Source organism: Elephas maximus, chromosome 3 (assembly GCF_024166365.1).
Source record: "Elephas maximus indicus isolate mEleMax1 chromosome 3, mEleMax1 primary haplotype, whole genome shotgun sequence".
NCBI lineage: Eukaryota > Metazoa > Chordata > Mammalia > Proboscidea > Elephantidae > Elephas > Elephas maximus.
This window is the reverse complement of record NC_064821.1, coordinates 165799102-165817958: the sequence shown is the minus strand read 5'-3', so window position 1 is coordinate 165817958 and position 18857 is coordinate 165799102. Positions and strand designations below refer to the sequence as shown.

At 39.0% G+C, this 18857-nt stretch overlaps 1 protein-coding gene across 2 annotated transcripts in view; it reads right to left on the bottom strand.

The window, feature by feature from the left end:
- The window catches only part of CSDE1 (cold shock domain containing E1), a 41641-nt gene extending 25424 nt beyond the window's left edge, over window positions 1-16217 (bottom strand). For both annotated transcript variants that reach the window (XM_049880009.1, XM_049880010.1), the window contains exons 1-2: window positions 16109-16217; window positions 7300-7686 (exon numbers count right to left, since the gene is read on the bottom strand). The gene's annotated coding sequence lies outside the window, so the exon portion shown is untranslated. The remainder of the gene's footprint in view (window positions 1-7299; window positions 7687-16108) is intronic.
- Window positions 16218-18857: the final 2640 nt, after the last annotated feature.

Genomic DNA, 18857 nt, shown 5'->3' with positions numbered 1-18857 from the left:
TGGCATTGTTAATTATTTCATATGCTTATGTGTCACATGACTTTTAAGCAATATTATTAAACAAAACAGAAGTTCATTACAAAAATGACATAAAAATAGAAGTCCAATGGAAAAAGTAGATAGATTCACAAAGAATCTTAATTAAGATACAAGAAGGTGCCCCCTCCCAAAAGAGGTGGTGGAAAAGACTAGTATATAAATGTTACTTGGCTTCTGTTAATAGGGAGGAAAAAAAATCAATTTAGTCAGTCACGTCACAGCATATAAAAAATATAATCCAGATGGATTGAGATATATGCCTGAAATATTAAAAAAGAGATGCTTATACTTATAAAAGCTTTAGAGGGGGTTTTCTAGGTTTTAATTCAATTGAAAAAATTGCAAAGGATCAACATGAGGTTACATAAAAAGTACAAACTTTTCTACTTAAACCTAAGGAAAACAAATGTAATATATCAATCTATTATTAAGGAATTTAAGCCAATCAGTAAGAATTAAACCACTGGAATACATGCCCTTTAAGGGCAGGGACTTTGTCTAGACAGAACAGAACCTGGCATGTTGCAGGCACTCATTTGTTAAATTACTGAAAGACACTAAGACAAATGAGCAAAACATAAATCAATCTTTAAAATCATTCCCTAAACACAAAATATTTGAAAAACTTCAATTTTGGCAAAAATAAAAAATACAGATAAACCAGGTTATTATTCATATATCAAATTAGGAAAGATAAAAGACTTAAAAAAATATTGAGGAAGTGGGCTAAGAACAAAATGGTCCTATACTTTTATGACAGTAAACTCGTACAGGAAACCCTGGTGGCGTAGTGGTTAAGAGCTACAGCTGCTAACCAAAAGGTCAGCAGTTTGAATATACCAGGCACTCCTTGGAAACTCTATGGGACAGTTCTACTCTGACCGATACTGTCACTGCGAGTCGGATTCGACTCAGTGGCAACGGGTTAAACTGGTACAATCTTTCTGAGACGCAGCATATCGACATGTATCAAAATGTGGGGATCTTTTTCTTAATTCCACTGCTGGAAACCTATTCTGGGGAAATCTGAAATGTGGACAAGGCTTTATGCACATTATGTCCACTGTAACATTTTAGTAATAAATTTCTGGAAACAACCTCAATTTTAACACAGGTTCAAGAACTTACAATTATATTATGTAGTTATTAGAAAGGATGCTTGAAAATGTTTATGTTATGAAATAAGAATATTGTTTATACAGTATGATTCCAACTGTTTTAAACAGACAGACCATAGAAGTCTCATTTAATGTTCACAGGTGAGAGATTAAACTCAGGTGTCCTAAGGGCACAGAGCTAAAAATGGTAAATATGGGTAGGGGATCCAGTTCTGGCTCCGTGGCTCACACTGTTAACCACTGTTTAATTCACTAAACCAGTACTCACACGCCTACTATGCATCAACACTAATCCAGGTTCTACAGATTCGCAGCTGCTGTTAGGTGCCATGAAGTTGGTTTCAACACGTAGCAACCTTACGTACAAGAGAACAGAATACTGCCTAGTCCTGCACCATCCTCACAATAGTTGTTATACTTGAGCCCATGGTTGCAGTCATTGTGTCAATCCATCTCATTGAAGATCTTCATCTTTTCTGCTGACCCTTTCCTTTACCAAGCATGATGTCTTTTCTCCAGAGACTGATCCTCCTGATAACGTGTCCAAGGTATATGAGACAAAGTCTTGCCATCCTTGCTTCTAAGGAGCATTCTGGCTGTACTTCTTCCAAGACAGATTTGTTCATTCTTTGGACAGTCCATGGTATACTCAGTGTTCTTCACCAACACCATAGTTCAATGGCATCACTTCTCCTTCGGTCTTCCTTATCCATTGTCCAGCTTTTGCATGCACGTGAGCCAACGGACAACACCACAGCTTAGGTCAGGCGCACGTTAGTCTTCAAGGTGACATCTTTGCTTTTTAACACTTTAAATAAAAAATCTTTTGCAGCAGATTTGCACGATTTAATGTACTGTTTGATTTCTTGACTGCTGCTTACATGGGTGTTGATTATGGATCCAAATAAAATGAAATCCTTGACAACTTCAATCTTTTCTCTGTTTATCATGATACTGCTTGTTGGTCCAGTTGATACAGTAGGGAACAAAGCAGACAAAATTCCCTAATCTCACAGAACTTATTAGATTTTACATCTTTTTCTACATATGTACTTTTAAAATGGGAAAAAAGTCATTAACAAAACTAATTCCTTTTAATAAAAGCTGAACTGGAAAGAATTTCAGGTCAAGTTTAAACCATTCTAATAATTAAAAAAAAAATGAACCAAAGTTTCCTGAACTATAAGTCAAAAGACTTACTTTTAGTCCTGGTTCTCTCATTAAGTATGACCTTGAGCAAGTACTTTTAACTTCTCTGGGATTATCTCCTCAAATGTAAAGTAAGGCCTAAGTGGTTTCCAAATCCTCTTGGAAAAAAAAATCAAAATTCTGTGATTTGCATTTTCTTCTATGACCTTGAGATTTTTTTTTTCTTTTAGATCTAGTCGCTGCCTGACTTCTTCTAACAACTACCTTTAAAAAGGCAGCCTATTTCACTGTAGGAAAGACAGATTTTGAAAACTGCTCTGTATTCCTAATCTAACCATAATCCTCCCATAACTTCCCCTGGTCCTTTTGGCTTTCTGAATGCAACAGCTTTCTGTTCTGATTGCTGTCTTTTGCACATGGAGTTCCTGGATAGCATAAACAGTTAAGGACACAACTACTGCTGAAATATTGGCAGTTCAAATCCACCCAGAAACATCTCAGAAGACAGGCCTCCTAATCTGCTTCTGAAAGGTCACAGCCTTGAAAACCTCATGAAGCAGTTCTACTCTGCATACATAGGGTCACCACAAGCTGGAATCAACCCCACTGCAATGAACAACAAAATAATGATTTGTTAAAGTGTATTTCACTACTCTTCATGTTATACCCTGATCAATATACAGTACTACATGACTATGTCTCTTGATTTTGTAGACTATAAAGTTTCAGTAATTTCACATAAGTCTAAAAATCCTCAGGTCTTTTCTTAATTGACCACATTGGTCAAAGTAAGCTTTCTCCTTTTGGTACTTTCATAACTGATCTTTTGTTCCTAAATACCAAACTATGGTCAAATGCTTTTAAATTTCATTCTGTTGTTTAACCTGGAGTTCCAATTCACAGAGCTAATTTAAAATTATTAGGTTTTGTATAGTCTACCTTTTAAGCATTCTCTATGTCCTACCTCACAGGATTGTTGGTTTAAATAAGTTGGTTCATATAAAAAGCCTAGAATAGTGCTGTATTAGCATATAAGAGTTCACAATAATTACTTGTCATTAAGTCTTTGTTTGAAAAGGCAGGGCAAAGATAGAATGTGGCAACATACACCTTGAAACCTCTTTAAAAATCAGCGCCTTAGTATCTTCCAATAATTATTTAACCAGATTAAAAATTACTTAACTCCATTATTATAGGTCCTTGGGTGGCATAAATGGTTTGAGCTTGGCTACTAAAGGTTGGTGGTTCAAACCCATTCATCAGCACTGTGGAAGGAAAGGCCTGGCGATCTTCCATGAAGATTACAGCCAAGAAAACCCTACAGAGCAGTTCTACTCTATCTAACACATGGAGTCACCATGAGTCAGAATCCATTTGCTGGCAATGGGTTTGGTTTTCCAGTTTTAACTCCAACCTGTATTTCTCCATATTGACCGTTATGCTATCATGATAAACCACAAAACCAAACCCGATGCCACTGAGTCAATTCTGACTCATAGTGACCCTATAGGACAGAGCAGAACTGCCCTACGTGGTTTCCAAGGAGCGCCTAGTGGATTCGAACTGCTGACCTTTTGGTTAGCAGCTGTAGCATTTAACCACACCACCAGCGTTTCCACTATCATGATATACTCTGTCAAATGTCCTTATAGAAAAGTCTTGTTTTTTAATCACTAGCTCCTGGATTTTTGCTACGGTTAGAGAGCCAACTCCATAGTTCCCACACCTGACTCCCGCCTTGACTTTGAAAAATCGGGACATTTACAGTTCCTGGCCATGTTGTTGTTGGGTGCCATCAAGTCAATTCCAACTCCTAGCAACCCCATCTGACAGAGCAGAATTGCCCCATAAGGTCTCCTAGGCTGTCATCTTTACAGAAACAAATCACCAGGTCTTTCTCCTGTGGAACCGCTGGGTGGGTTCAAACCACTGATCTTTCTGTTAGCAGCAGCGCACTCAACCACTGCACCACCAGGGCTCCTTTCCTAGACAAAGCTCTCCATTTAGTTAACTATTACCACATCCCTAACAAGTTACACTGTTATCTTCTCACTCATCTGGGCTTTAGTTTTCTCTTCGTGTTTCTGCTATGCTTGCCAGTGTGAAAATTATCTCCAGCAGAAAAAGTGGAAGCACAATAGGGATTTCCTAGCTTTGCCTTCCCCCTTTGTCAACTCTGAAAAGCCCTGGTGGTACAGTGGTTAAGTGCTTGGCTGCTAGCCAAAAAAGGTCGGCAGTTTGAACCCAAAAGCCGCTCCCCTTAGGAGAAAAGACATGGCACTCTACTTTCATAAAGATTACAGCCTTGGAAACCCTATGGAGCATTTATAGTCTTTCCCATAGGGTTGTTATGAGTCGGAATTGACTCAACAGCAAAGGAATTTTTTAAAGTCAACTTTAGACTGTCTTGGTCAAAACACTCACCAAAGCAATCTCTATTTTCACATGCCAAACAAACTCTGTATAAGTTTTATTCTTCCTTGCCATTTTTAAAGTTCTTTTGTATTTATTTGTTCTTTCTTACATATGTACTGATTTTACCATTTTTACAAAAGTCTCCTTTAAAATACGGAGTTCCATTGCATCACCAAGTGCCCCTGCTTTAATTAAAGTAATTCACAACTGTACAATCAGAACAGGTTTCACTGCTTATACTCACTCCAACTGCAAGTTAATCTGTTTGTGAAGATGTGATCTACCATCTTCAGTTATACCATCTGTATAACTTAATTTTTAGATAGCTAGCATGAACTTGGGGTCACCATGAGTAGGAATTGACTCGCAACAGATTTTTGTTTGTTTATTTAGGGTGAATATGGATTTTTTTTATTTATATTATCTTTTAAGTTCTCATGGCAAACTAACATTCAGAATATGAAGATTAAGTGAAACAAACAGCAGTTGTAGTTTACATCTATTTCAACAAGGCATGAGACTGAAATATACAAGTCTTAGCTTCTGGTCTTTCACCTTTTGAACAATAAACACAAAACGGTAGTTTCAATATGCATTACCACCCCCATCTATCCAACAGAATTGGTATCAGTCTTCAATTACAAAAAGAAAACAGAAGAGGAGGTAGGAAGAAACAAATAAAAAAAATAAATGGTACAACAATTACCTTAAAATTAAGTAACTTAAGTGTCTGTTTATGGAACACAGATAATTTAAATAAATTAGTATTACAGGTAGTTTTCAGTTCTTATTGAGTAATTCTGATCCACAAGGGCATCAACACTACAGCACATCCTTTAAATAAGCTGAAGATAAACGGCCGAGTGCTTTTTAAAATGGCGACAGAAGACAACCCTTTAAGAGTGATCCGTTTTCATTCCTCTGAAAAGTTTATCGCCAATTTCTCTTTGAAATTATTTTTCTCAGATTATACTCTCCTGAATTCCTCTATTTCTTTTAACATTCTCTTCACTGGCTCCTCTTCATTACCTGTAAACTGATGACTGCTTCCTCAATTCCAAGCCTTTTTTGTATTCATTTAGAAAATCTAGAAACTAAAGATTAAAAAGGAAAATTGCCCTTCACAGTCCTAGCCCCCCTCCAAAGATAACCAGTGTGTAACATTCCATTCTAACATATCTTCTTATACTTCACATCACTACCGAATGAACAAAACAGATTTCTAAAATATAATTTCTGCAAGTTCCAAACGTCTCTATTCCTATGAATAATGGCTTCTACCTTGGACACCTGAATACACCAAGTCAATCCCCTCCAGGCTCATTGTCCATTTCAAGTGGTTACCAAGTCCTATCACCCTATCACTCCCTACCACTTAAATACTTAAGTCATCCCCTCCATCCCCCATTCTTCCTTCTGTATCCTAATTTTTATCTCCCTTACACTCTATTCATTGCCTCCTAACAGGTCTCAACCTCACCCTATTCCCCACAAATGGCACCATTTATCTTTTAAAGACACATTTCTGAATATACTATTACTTTAAAGTCTGAAGGAATAGTTATCTCATTTTGGGGAAACAAAAGCAAAAACATTAAACCCTTGCTTATAAACATCTGACAGCTTTCCTACAGAATAAAGCTAAATACACTGGGCCTGTCAGAATCTGACTCTGGCAAGCCTCCTTTTCCAGTTATTCTCCCCACCCCACACAACTGTGTATCCTCTACTCTGTTCATAATGAAGCTCTCAATATATACCATGTAGTTTCAGACCTCCTTGGACCTACGCATTGTTACCTCTCTCTCTCTTCCAGAAGGCTGTTGTAACCTCTTAATTAACTGCTATTCAGCTTCAAATATTGCTTCTCTGTAAGCTTCCTTTTCCCTCCTTCCAAGAAGTTGTGCTCCTTCAGTTATATTTTCTTAGCACTGTATGCATACCACTGTTTATCCTATTATTAATCTGTGATATTTCGTAATAAATTGTTCTAAATCCTAAGTCCATTAACATTTTATTCATTATTATATTTCAGCACTAGCAATGCCTAACAATATAGTAAGCATGTCAGTCATTCATTCACAAATAAGTATACCAGCTAATGGCAGGCACATAGGTACTGGGAGTAAAGCAAGGTCCCTCCCTCAAAAAGCTAACGTTTGGAAAAGGGAAGAAAAGCAAATGGGACTGGCTGTAGGGAGAGAGAAACAAGTATTAGTACCAAACATTGCCTTGGTTACAAAGACCCCAGTACAAAGACCGGAAAGGGCATTCCTGTATGCAACCCTAACTTCTAAGTAGTACAGATGGAGCTTCTCTTTCTAAGAGACTAATACATCAGAAGAAATCAGTATATACTAATACTAAAAATAATCTATGTGAAAATCCCATAGTTTTGGCCATAGTGCTCCAAGGAAAGACAAAAATAAATAAAATGAAATAACCTAGTCTGAAATAAAAATTGTTTTCAGACTACCTTTAGAATAAAACAGATTAGGAAGATTTTCTATTTGACCAAATAATTAGGAAATTCCCAATTACAGAACCGATCATGCACAATAGGCAACTACAAACCTACCTCGCAGCGATAATCAAATATTGCACTTTCAGTAGTATTTGCTGATTCTTCTTTTTCAGCACACGTTTCAAAGGATGAAAGTTGCTAGTATTAAAAAAAGAGCGAGAGAAAAATGATCTATCAAGCTAATAAAGAATACAACTGCTGCTGCACCGGGCAATCTCACAGTACAGCACTGAAGAAAACAAAGACTACTAGCAGCGTTGGGAAGTGCTCTTTCAAAGCTGTTGAGTAGGCACAAACTTCTTGTTTCAGATCAAGTGTTGTGTCTTCAACTTAAGTGTACTCTTCTTTGGTCTTATTGGTTGTTACGAGGTTTGTTTCTTGCCTGATCTGAACTTGAAGCAGCAGTTTCAGGTGGTAAAATCTGTTCTGTTACACTTCATACTAGAGATAAAAAAAAAACAACAACACACACTGTAAGTACATCTTCTGTAAAAGAATCAGGGGCAGAGGGCAGGAGGAGGGGCGAGCCCACGCCACTAACTCAGACTCGCTGCTCAAGCAAGGAATGCAGGGAACCCGGAAGCACACTCGTTTGATGTTATTTGTACTGTATCTCCGGTGGTAATGAATACGTCCTTTGGTATTATACAGACAAGACCTGAAACTATTTCACAGTTCTTACTGACCCCCTCACCAAATTAAGCTCTTCGTTACATAGGTTTTAGCTTAATATTCAACTTAGTATGAGCACCTAACACTGTGTGAGGTACTGTGAAAAATATAAAAAGCTCCTGCTATCAGAGCATTTGGAAACCCTGGTGGTGTAAAGGTTGACGGTTCAAATCCACCAGGAGCTCCTTGTACTCTGTTCTATAGGGTCGCTATGAGTCAGAATTGACTCAATGGCAACGGGTTTGTTTTTTCTTTTATCAGGACATTTACAATCTTGCTGAGAAATTATCGCTGGAGAAAAACCAGAATAGAGGACAAAATACCAACAATTAACTTGTTCAACTAATATCTGGGTACCTACTATGCCACATATGATACTAGAAATGCTTATTGCTTATTTATCACTGTATGCACATGGAAGCAACAGAGTACAGTCAGAGAAGGCTCTTAAGTAATAGGTGGGATTTGAGCCGAAGCTGAAAAACAGGCAAAATTTGAAGAGAATGGAAAAAATTGAGCATTCTAGGCATGAAATATCACATAAGCCAAATCAGGTATGCCACTAAAGCTCATTGAGAGCAAGGGACCATGTATTACATGATTTTCTACTCTGGCATCAAGTGAGGTTTACTGCACAAACGACTATGGCAACAAGTATAACTTGTTGTTCCAGAGGATATCAATAGACTAGCCTAGCTAGAACAGAGAGCTGAGTTAAAGTGAAATAGGATATGCGGCATGACAGGTGCAGTACAGTCACAGTTCCTCGTGAAATGTTAAGTCCTGAAATCTTGCTGGTGATGACTTAGTGAAGAAAACAGAAATACTACTTGAACTGTTACAGTAACCAGAAATGTCTATAAGAAACAAAAACAGAATGAAAAAACATGGGAAGAGAAATACTTATAAATAAAATCATGGAATTCTGCTTTATATTAGCCATAAAATAAATGATTATCTCCTGCTGTGATCCGATAGTGCTGTTAACTAAAATGACTTATATGTGAAAAAAAGATGGATTTGGTTTTAGACATGCTCAGATGATGGATGGTACAGTAAATCTTGCGAAAGCTGGAACCCGTGTAAGGCGGAAATGTGAAATTTATTTTCCACTAAAACAAGTGGTAGAAAAGTGGTAAAACCGCACCTTGTCAACTGGCACATACCATGTACAAGGCAGTCCCCTTGAGTTCCTGATCTCATCTGGCTCCCACAGATTTCACTACATATTCACTTGAAAAATATCAGAGCTGGGGAAATAGTTAAGACTGGGAAAGCACAATTCCAATCACTGATACTTACTGGCAAAATACCACAAACAAGTTATTTAGCCCCATAAGCTTCAGTTTCCTCATGCAAAATGAGAATTCAATTAATAGCTGATCTATGGCCATTTTCTATATTTAACATTCTGTGATTCTGTGTTTTTACTTCAAAAATCAGATATCATACTAGCCCGATCTTTCAACTTTACTTAAATCATTTTTCTATTACCCAGACTAGATACTTCTTAGGACAATGATTCTCATACTTCGCTGCACATTATAATCACTTGGGAAGCTTTAAAAACATATTTGTGTCCAGTCCTTTCCCACAGAGTGACTTAACTAGCTTAAGGACCACTTCCTTAGTTATCTTCAACCCCCCCACCCCGCATCTATACACCCAGTGTTGCAAGTCTCATCACTGTTTCCTACAAGCTATCTTTTTTACTCATCTGTTGTCCTAAATGCCACCATATTTTAGTCTAGGTATCTAACACATCTGTGAACTTCAATGTCAAACCCTTCCAATTTGTTACATTAACACTATCACACTGATCTAAAACTCCAATTTCATCTCATCTCTCTTGCCCAAAAATCTCCAGTCATTTTTCCAGCACTCTAGAGGTTCTCAATCCTGACTGCACATGCAACAACCAGGGAAACAAACAAACAAATCAAAGCCTGGGTCCTGCCCCCAGAGATTCTAGTTTAACTACACTAAGTTAAGTCCCCCACCACTAGTCTGTCAGTTTGTCATACTGTGGTGGCTTGTGTGTTGCTATGATGCTGGAAGCTATGCCACTGGTACTTCAAATACCAGCAGGGTCACCCATGGTAGACAGATTTCACTGGAGCTTCCAGACTAAGACAGACTGGGAAGAAGGCTGTTAAGATCTACTTTTGGAAAAAAATTGGCCGGTGAAAACCTTATGGCTAGCATTCTGGTAGAGGGTCAGCAAAAAACAGGAAGACCCTCAACGAGAGGGACTGACCAGCGGCTGCAACAATGGGCTAAAACATATCAACGATTGTTGAGGATGATGCAGGGCAATGTTTCGTTCTGTTGTGTGCAGAGTTGCTGAGTAGGAACCAACTTGATGGCACCTATCAACAACACGTTAAGTCCCAGGAGTCCATGGGTGACACAAATGGTTAAATACGCAGCTACTAATCTAAAGGCTGGCGGTTCAAGTCCACCCAGAGGCACCTTAGAAGAATGTCCTGGTGATCTACTTCGGAAAGATTACAGCCAATGAAAACCTATGGAGTGAAACGCAACTCTGAAACACATGGCTGCCGTGAATTGAAACTGACTCAACAGCAACTGGTTCCTGGTCTCCGTTAGTTTAGATTTCAGGCACTGTTTTTTTTTGTTTTTCCAAAGCATTCTCACAAGCATTTCTGATTTGCAGTCAATGTTATGAAGCACCATTCTAAATGCCCCTAGTCTACCTTTCCATCTTTACCTTTTATTACCTTTCAATTTTCTCAAATAAGTAAATTCCTTCTCCTAATCTTCGAACACAACTCTTGGGAAACTACAAAATTCTTCCCATGAAAAACGTAATTTTGTCATTTCAAGGTGACAAAAAGGCTTTTTTGACAGCACAAACTCATTACCTTCTCTTAATTCCTGTAGCACTCACTGCCTGCATTTATTTTAGTAACAAATCACTTCTGCACTTTGTTTACTTCATGTCTCTGTACCTCGTTCCACTATTAATCAAATTTTTTCAAGTTTATCTTTAACACATCCCTCTTTAGTACCTAATCCGATGCTGCTAAACTTAACCACAGCAGAAACTAATACAGGCAAAAAAGGCTATCCATAACAGCCAAAAGGACATTACAATTCAAGTTTAGACAACTTTTCAAAGAATTTGTCTTGGCTAACTGTACAAAGCCTTAATTATCCAATCAAGAAATAATAATCTCTTCTTTCCAAAATACAGACTTGGTATACTGATTTTAACATAACGACTTAGATCTATTTATGGACTTAAAGAACTCAGGATTGTTACCTGATAAAATTGGTGAGAAATTTACGAAAATGCCAAGGACAAGGCTATGTGTATGGTGGGAAAAAAAACTAAGAACAACTCATTTTGAAAAACTTGAACTGGATTAACCAGTTCTTATGTTAAGAACTGTCAAGCTTGTCATTTAATAACACAAAAACAAGAGACTTCTAGTCTCTGAAGAAAAATCTCTAAAAGCTGGAATATTGCTGGCATCTTAGGCATTAACCAGACCTATTAAAACCCAAAAACCCATTGCCTTCAAGTTGATTCCAACTCACAGTGACCCCAAAGGACTGAGCAGAACTGCCTCATAAGGTTTCCAAGGAGCAGCTGGTGGATTCGAACTGCCAACCTTTTGACTAGCAGAGGAATACTTTGCCACTGCACCACCAGGCCTATCAGGATCTACTAAAGCTCAAACAACCCACCAATAATCATGAATAATTGAGGGTGGCTAAATTTGCTTCACTAGTATCTTCACAGCTATAACGTTTCTAAGATAAACTACATGGTTTTCAATCAAACAACACTAAAGGCTTTCAAGGCACCAGTTGGGCATTTTAATAAAATTGGCTGTCCACTTAAGGCAGGATCATTAACATTCATCAGTAATACTGACAACTTCTCTTGCCTTAAACCTCTGAATAAGTACATTCCCTTACCACCCCCTCCCCAAAGCCAAACGTTTCTTAAATCACATGAAATATACAGAGCACTAATCAAGAAACTAAGCAACAATTTAAATGGGGATCTAAGAGTCTGGCTGCTAGGTAATCAACTCATTTTTCCTTTGGTCAATTCGGAAACAGTATCACTACTTGTCAAATATCAACAATTATTCTGTTTTAGAAGTCAAAGCTAATTCCTTTACTTGCAGTGATAATCAAAATCCTTATTCTCTACTTCCCTTGTCTTAAAATTATCACCACCTGTTTTTTTATTTACTGTCTCCCCTAGTTCACTACTTTACCATAAAGGCCTAGCAGGAGGCACTAAGTATTTGTTGAATTATCACATACTGAATTACTACACTTACGTGCTCAGAAATTCATCTAAAATGTATCACGTTACTCACTTTAAACTTTCTGACAAATTATTCTTAAAGTATGTATAGCACACATTTTGGGAGAACGTTAATGAAAGGCTAAACCAGTCTACAAGAATCCCCCCCCCATCCACTTCCTTTAAGAAAAGCAAAAACCCAAAAAAGCAACACTGGATTGAAAAGGTTCTCTACTGGCTGACTCTGTTGTTGTCCTGTAGCAAATTTCAGCGGGGAAGGGAAGGAGACTTGACTAGGAATAACATTCTTGCTTTAACTTCCCAGTTCATACTTCCTGATGTATTAACTCAAGACAAGTTCAAGTCTATCACATTTTGTTATAACCTGTATAAGTGCTAAACAGATCTTAATTCACTTTTACTTTAGAATCTAAGGTAAACGATAAAATTTAGATAATTAACCAACTTAAGACAATCTGAGTCATCTACTTGCTGAGCTGAATAAAAGAAAATCAAATTAATGCAATTACCTTTCTGTATATGTTTAGTAAGAACAATTTTACTAAGTTACTATCTGAACAAGATATTTCGGTAATAAGGTATTTAAAACTATATATCCATTTATCACTTTTTACATACTTTGAATTAGCACATATGTTAGTGTTGGAAGCTGAAGAAATATTCCAGACATTAAAAAAAGAACTGTATAGACTGGTACCATCCAATACAAATACATAATTTCAAATATTCTAGTAACCATATTAAAGTTAAAAAAAAAAGTGAAATTTAAAAATGTTTGACTTAATCAAATATTTCTCATCATTTCCACATACAATCAGTATAAAAAAATTAGGATTTTTACATTCTTCAAAACCCTGTATTTAGTTTCTAATTACAGCACACTTCAATTTAGCCTAGTCACATTTCAAATGCTTAACAGCCACAGGACAGGTCACAAGGAGGTACCATGCAGGACCAGGTGTAGACCAAAGAAAACCAAACAAAAAACCCGTTGTGTTTGAGCCAGATTTCAACTCATAATAATCCTACAGGTCACAGGTGAACTGCCCCCAAAGGTTTTCCAAAGCTGACAGCCACATCTTTCTCTCATGGAGCGGCTGGTGGGTTCGAACCATTAACCTTTTGCTTAGCAGCTGAGTACTTAGCCACTGCACTGCCATGGCTCCTTGTAGACTGAAGAGGGAACTATAAAGGGAATGGAGTGATCAATAAAGCAATAATAAAAGTTTAAAGACCCTTGCGTAAAGATTTTCACTGATAAAAGGAGGGAGTATCCAGCACAGACTTAACCATAAAGGAGTTTATAGTTATTAAGTGGGAAACCAGAAGTGCAAACAACCAACTATGTACCAGCTGTGGATGCAAACCAATGGATGCATAGCCTACATGTGCAATGTGAAGAAACTGCTGATCAATTCATTTTTCAACTCCACGCTAATGATTTACCTCAGCATAAAAGGACATATTAAATATAAAAATGGTCCAAAAAGAATTACTACATAATAGTTCTGAACAACTGCCTAGATTATATTCAGTTTAAAACTCCTAATGAAACATGCGGCACAATGAAAACTTGCAAGAATTCTTCAAGCTTGGCAATAGTATGAAATGAAAATAAATTTTGCATTGTTTTGTTAAGTAGGCACTCACACATGAAAGTGGAAAACACTCTAAAATTAAGACAAAGGAATTGTTTTTCATCCTATTTGGGCAGAAGGGATTTAACAGCAAGAAATAATGGGATTTAAGTAAACATGTTGAATACTACACCTCACCACAGCAGTTTCACCACTTCTAGCTGTAATTCTCTATTATGGAAAATCCTAAAAGTTTTAGTTTGGGTTAAAGATCTCAAGTGGTTCCTCCTTTTTTTTTTTTTTTTTTTTTAAAGACATAGAATGCAAACAAATTCTTTGTGTTGGTTTATCAAGATTTTTACGTCATTTTGTAATACAGTCCTAAAATCCAACTCCTTAAATATCTGTCCAAACAGCATTTCCATGTTTCAACTACCTTGTCAAAAGTATGATCCTGCACAGTCTAAGTGTCTCTAGATGGGGGGAATGGAGAATACAGGGTGGGCTAAAGCAGACAGAAAAGACTGCGTATGTCAGCTTTGACACTCTCAATTTTGATTTGCTAGGTACTTACTGGAATTTTCAACACTCATTAAAGGTCACACTTGCTAAGACAGAACTTACTTACAAAAAAAGTAAAGCTATCTTCTGTGCCTCAAATACTTTACTTTTCAACTCAGCTGCTATAAATACTCATCTCAACGGTAAACATCCAGAGCAGCTGCAACATCGCTCAAACTACTACCATCTCTTTTATTTCGGGCCTAGGGCTAAAAGGAAACAAAAAGAAACAAGGCTTTATGACTCAGGTATATGCCTCTTCGAGTATAAAAACTCCCTTCTTACCCACATCAAAGACATACCCATTACTGATTAGTACCAAAAGAACACCAAGGCCCCTCGATGTAGTATTGAAAATTCTAGAAACGCGAAGTGAAAATTACTCAGCATTTCGATATAGTGTAACTTGTATTAATGGAACCTACATTTTAAAAAGATGGTAGCTCTGGCTGAGGACTGCCAGTTCATACTGGTCCGATAAAAATCCAAGTCTCTCAAACGAATACTTAACTACCACTGTGCCTCTGAGCTTGCTTCCTCCCTCCCTCCCTTCTCCGCCCTATTTAAAGAGCACCACATTCTTCTATTCATTTTAGGTGCTAAACAAGGAAATTACCTCGCCCAACAACGTTCAGATTTTTGTGTCTGCAGACTAAGGCTTGTTTTGGGGAGCGTTCCCTGCCTCACCTGTGAGTCAAGCAAGAAAGGAGACAGGGGCGTTTCTAAAGGAAAACCATGTGGCTCTTAAGAACCGTGGCACTAAGATTTCGTACTCTAATGGTGAAAACCTCGAACGTGTCTCCGACCAGGGCTCTGAAAAACTAACTCCACGTAGAATGACGAAACCAGGCTGTTCACTGCACTATGTGGGACAGGCGCTTGCACCGTAAGAGCCAGAGGAGGTAGTAGGGAGGACACCACAGAGCTCTCACAGCGCTCGCCCTTTTCCCAGGAGAGAGGAGAGGTACCTTGTGCCTACATGATTAGAGGCTGGTTTCCTTTCTCAAGATGCCGAGGGGGAGGCGATGAGTGGATAGCTGGGATAGCTCTAAGTGAGTACAATACGGATGCCAATTCTACCGCGCTACCGTGCCAGACATGGCAGGGGAAAGGACGTGTCTCTAAATGGAAATGGGGGTCTCTCTCCCTACACAAAGGAGCCGCCACTGCCGCACTGCGCTCTGGCACTCGTAATCAGTTGCCCAGGCAGGTGACGGCCGGGAAGCCATAGTGTCCAGAGTCAGGGTAGGCCCCTCTCTTCTACCTCCGGCGCTTCCAGCTTCACACAAAGGATCGCGCCACCACCCCCCTCGCCCCGCCCGCCGGGATATGTAGTTCCCGTTTCCCCGCCAAGCCGCAGAGGGGAACCGGCCAGACTACAGCTCCCAGCAGCCTCAGCGCCCGAGCCCCGCACCCTCTGCCTCCATCTTGGCTGCGGTCGGAGCCTCCATTTTCGCACCCTCCCCCACTTTAGTCACCACCACCACCAATACCACCACCACCACGCGCACCCGCCTGGCCTCAACTTCTCGCTTCAGTTCTGCGATCTAACGTGAGGCTCAGAGAGTTGAACGGGAGAAGTGTACAAAAGCCCGGGGCAGGGACCCTGAGTGTGATCTTCCTTACCCGGAGCTCTAGGAATCCCCACTCTGACTCAGAAGTCTCTCCTGTTAGTCTTAGTCTTATCTTCCGCTCTTAGCCTAGCTTCTTGCTACCCTCAACTGGATGCCGAGGTCGTACTCACCCCAACAGCTCAGCGCCCCCTCTCCAGCGCCGCCATAAGCAGCACGGCCCGGTACGTAGGAATAAATCTCGCTTCTCTCGCGAGAGTTGCGGGCTCCAAGCGCGTGCACAGGAAAGGGGAGGGTTACCGTTCTCCTAATACGCTTGCGCAAAAGGGCTGAGTGACGCCTGCCAATGCGCTGCGCTTAACCACAACCAAGATGGTGGCGAAATTCCTCTAGTTTCCTTCACTGCGGGAAGCAATCTGGGTGTTTACAGACTCTGCTGGGACGCAAGGGGCGGGGTTACGGGCGACTTCGGAGTCTCTGGTCTTCGCCTGAATGTGCTGTAAGCAACCGAGACCAGGAAAAACCGTGAGGTGAACCGTTCTGAGGGCATCTACTAGGAATGTCATATAAAGGATTTTTCTTTTCCCAGCGATAATCCAGGAAGTCCCCATACTCCAGTTTTCCGTCACTCACAGTGCAAGCATTTTTTCTCTTGTCTCCTGAATAAACAAACCTTAAAAACGGGGATGCTTGGCACGATTAAAATAGTTAATCCCAGACCTAAATTGAAATTGTATTTTGAATTAAGCTGCAACTAGGTTTGAAGCCTGTCTCTGCTTTCTACAAAAGACAAGTTGACTTCCTGTGAAAGTTTTCATTGCTTTTGGCACAAAGAGCTTAGAGATCCAGGCCTTAGTTCATGTAAATAATCTTACTATCCTAACTGCTTTCAGGCATTACATGCAGTGAATGCACAGGCCCTAACTCACTCCCTCCTAGCTAGATGAGCAATGTTTACATTCCAAAAGGTTTCAAGTTAGAGCTCATTTAATCTTCTTAACTAAATGGTCCACTCCTGTATTTCAAGGGCTCCAGTTAGGGTTGAGCCGGCTTACAGTCAATCACTAAACCCCCATATCAGGAATGTTTACAAGGCTTGCTTTAGAAATATTGCTTTAGTCAATTTGTTTCTGGAAATAAGAGATTGATGTTAGGCTAGAAATTGATGTTAGGAAAGTTTGCAGTTTGAAAACCCCTTGTAAATTTTTTCTTCCTTCTCCTGTATCCCCTTGATGTGAAACCATTTTGCGTTTGTTTCCTCTGCCTGATAAATACCTCATTGGTCTCTGCAAGCCAGAACACATGCTGCCTCTTGTTTGAGTGCCCATGTGATTCTCCATTTCATGAAATGATCTTATTTGTTTTTTTCCTTCAATAAAATTATTTGTTATAATTTCTAGCAGAGCATCAGTTTAATGTTTTCACTAGGTCCCTGCTAAATTAGATTGGAATTTTTATTAGTACAGAGATAATACAGAAGTCTAAGAGAGATTTTTGTCTCCCAGAAACTATGTTGCTTGCAACAGAGGGCCAGAAGTGAGCAAGCCTTCATAATCACTGAAAACAAAACAAAACAAAAAACCTCCTCCAACTTACCTTTCTAGTTACCCGAAGATATTCATAGTATATCAAGTAATCAAAGAGGCTGAATCAGTAACTAAAAAGTTGAAATCAGGGCAAATGGATGATTCTTCCAACAGGGGAATATGATTTATTCTGGCCACAGAAAAGTTCAGTGAACTATCCCCTGCCAAACAATTAGAGCACATCCCTCTGGTGAAAGGAACACTTTTCACAGATTCAGTGGCTTTCTCACTTGACAGTACTGGATAAACAATGATCCCTCACTCTCTTGAGAACTTTACCACCCACTTTATTTACTCTTCCCACAAATACTTACTCAGAATTTTATATATATCATCGCTGGAGATATAGTAGTAAATAAAAATGGATATGATCCTGTCCTCAGAGAACTTTCAGTCTAGCATCAATTAAATAATCACAAAACAAATCTAGTATCCCAGGAAAGCAAGGGTGGTTCAATATAAAACAAACCAGTCAATGTAATATACCACATTAATAGAATGAAAAAACAAAACATGATCATCCTAATATGGAGACCCTAAAACTATCTGAGGTGCTTGACCAGAGTAAAGAAGGTAAGATAGGGTTTATACCTGGAATCTATTTTCTGTAGAAAACCGGTGGAACCAGAAAACTGAGCTAGTTAATAATTAGAGCAATTCTGCCTGTTACCTGGTATCCAAGGAAATTTTTCTTTGTGACTAAGCTGTCTTAGTTATCTAGTGCTGCTATAACAGAAATACCAAAAGTGGTTGGCTTTAACAAACAGATTTATTCTGTCACCATGTGGGAGGCTAGAAGTCCAAAGTCAGGGTGCTAGCTCCAGGGGAAGGCTCTTTTTCTCTTTTGGCTCTGGGGGAAGGTCCTTGTCACCAATCTTCCCCTGGTCTAGGAGCTTCTCAGTACAGGACCCTGGGTCCAAAGGATGCACTCTGCTCCTGGCACTAATTTCTTAGTGGTAGGAGGTTCCCCTACTCACTTCCCTCTTTTATATCTCAAAAGACATTGACTCAAGATACAATGTAATGTTATAGATTGAGTCCTGCCTCATTAACATAACTTCCTCTAATCCTGCCTCATTAACATCATAAAAAATCATAGAGGCAGAATTTACAACACATGGGAGAATCCCATCAGATGACAAAATGGTGGACAATCATGCAATACTGGGAATCATGGCCTAGCCAAGTTGACAGATATTTTGGGGGACACAATTCAATCCATAACACAAGCTAAAAATGAATGTCGTCAGGTTGTTCTCAAGGAGTTTTATGTACCCTCTACATTCCCAGAAATGAATGTCTGACAGATGTCCTGTAAAAACCCCTTCCTGTAGTT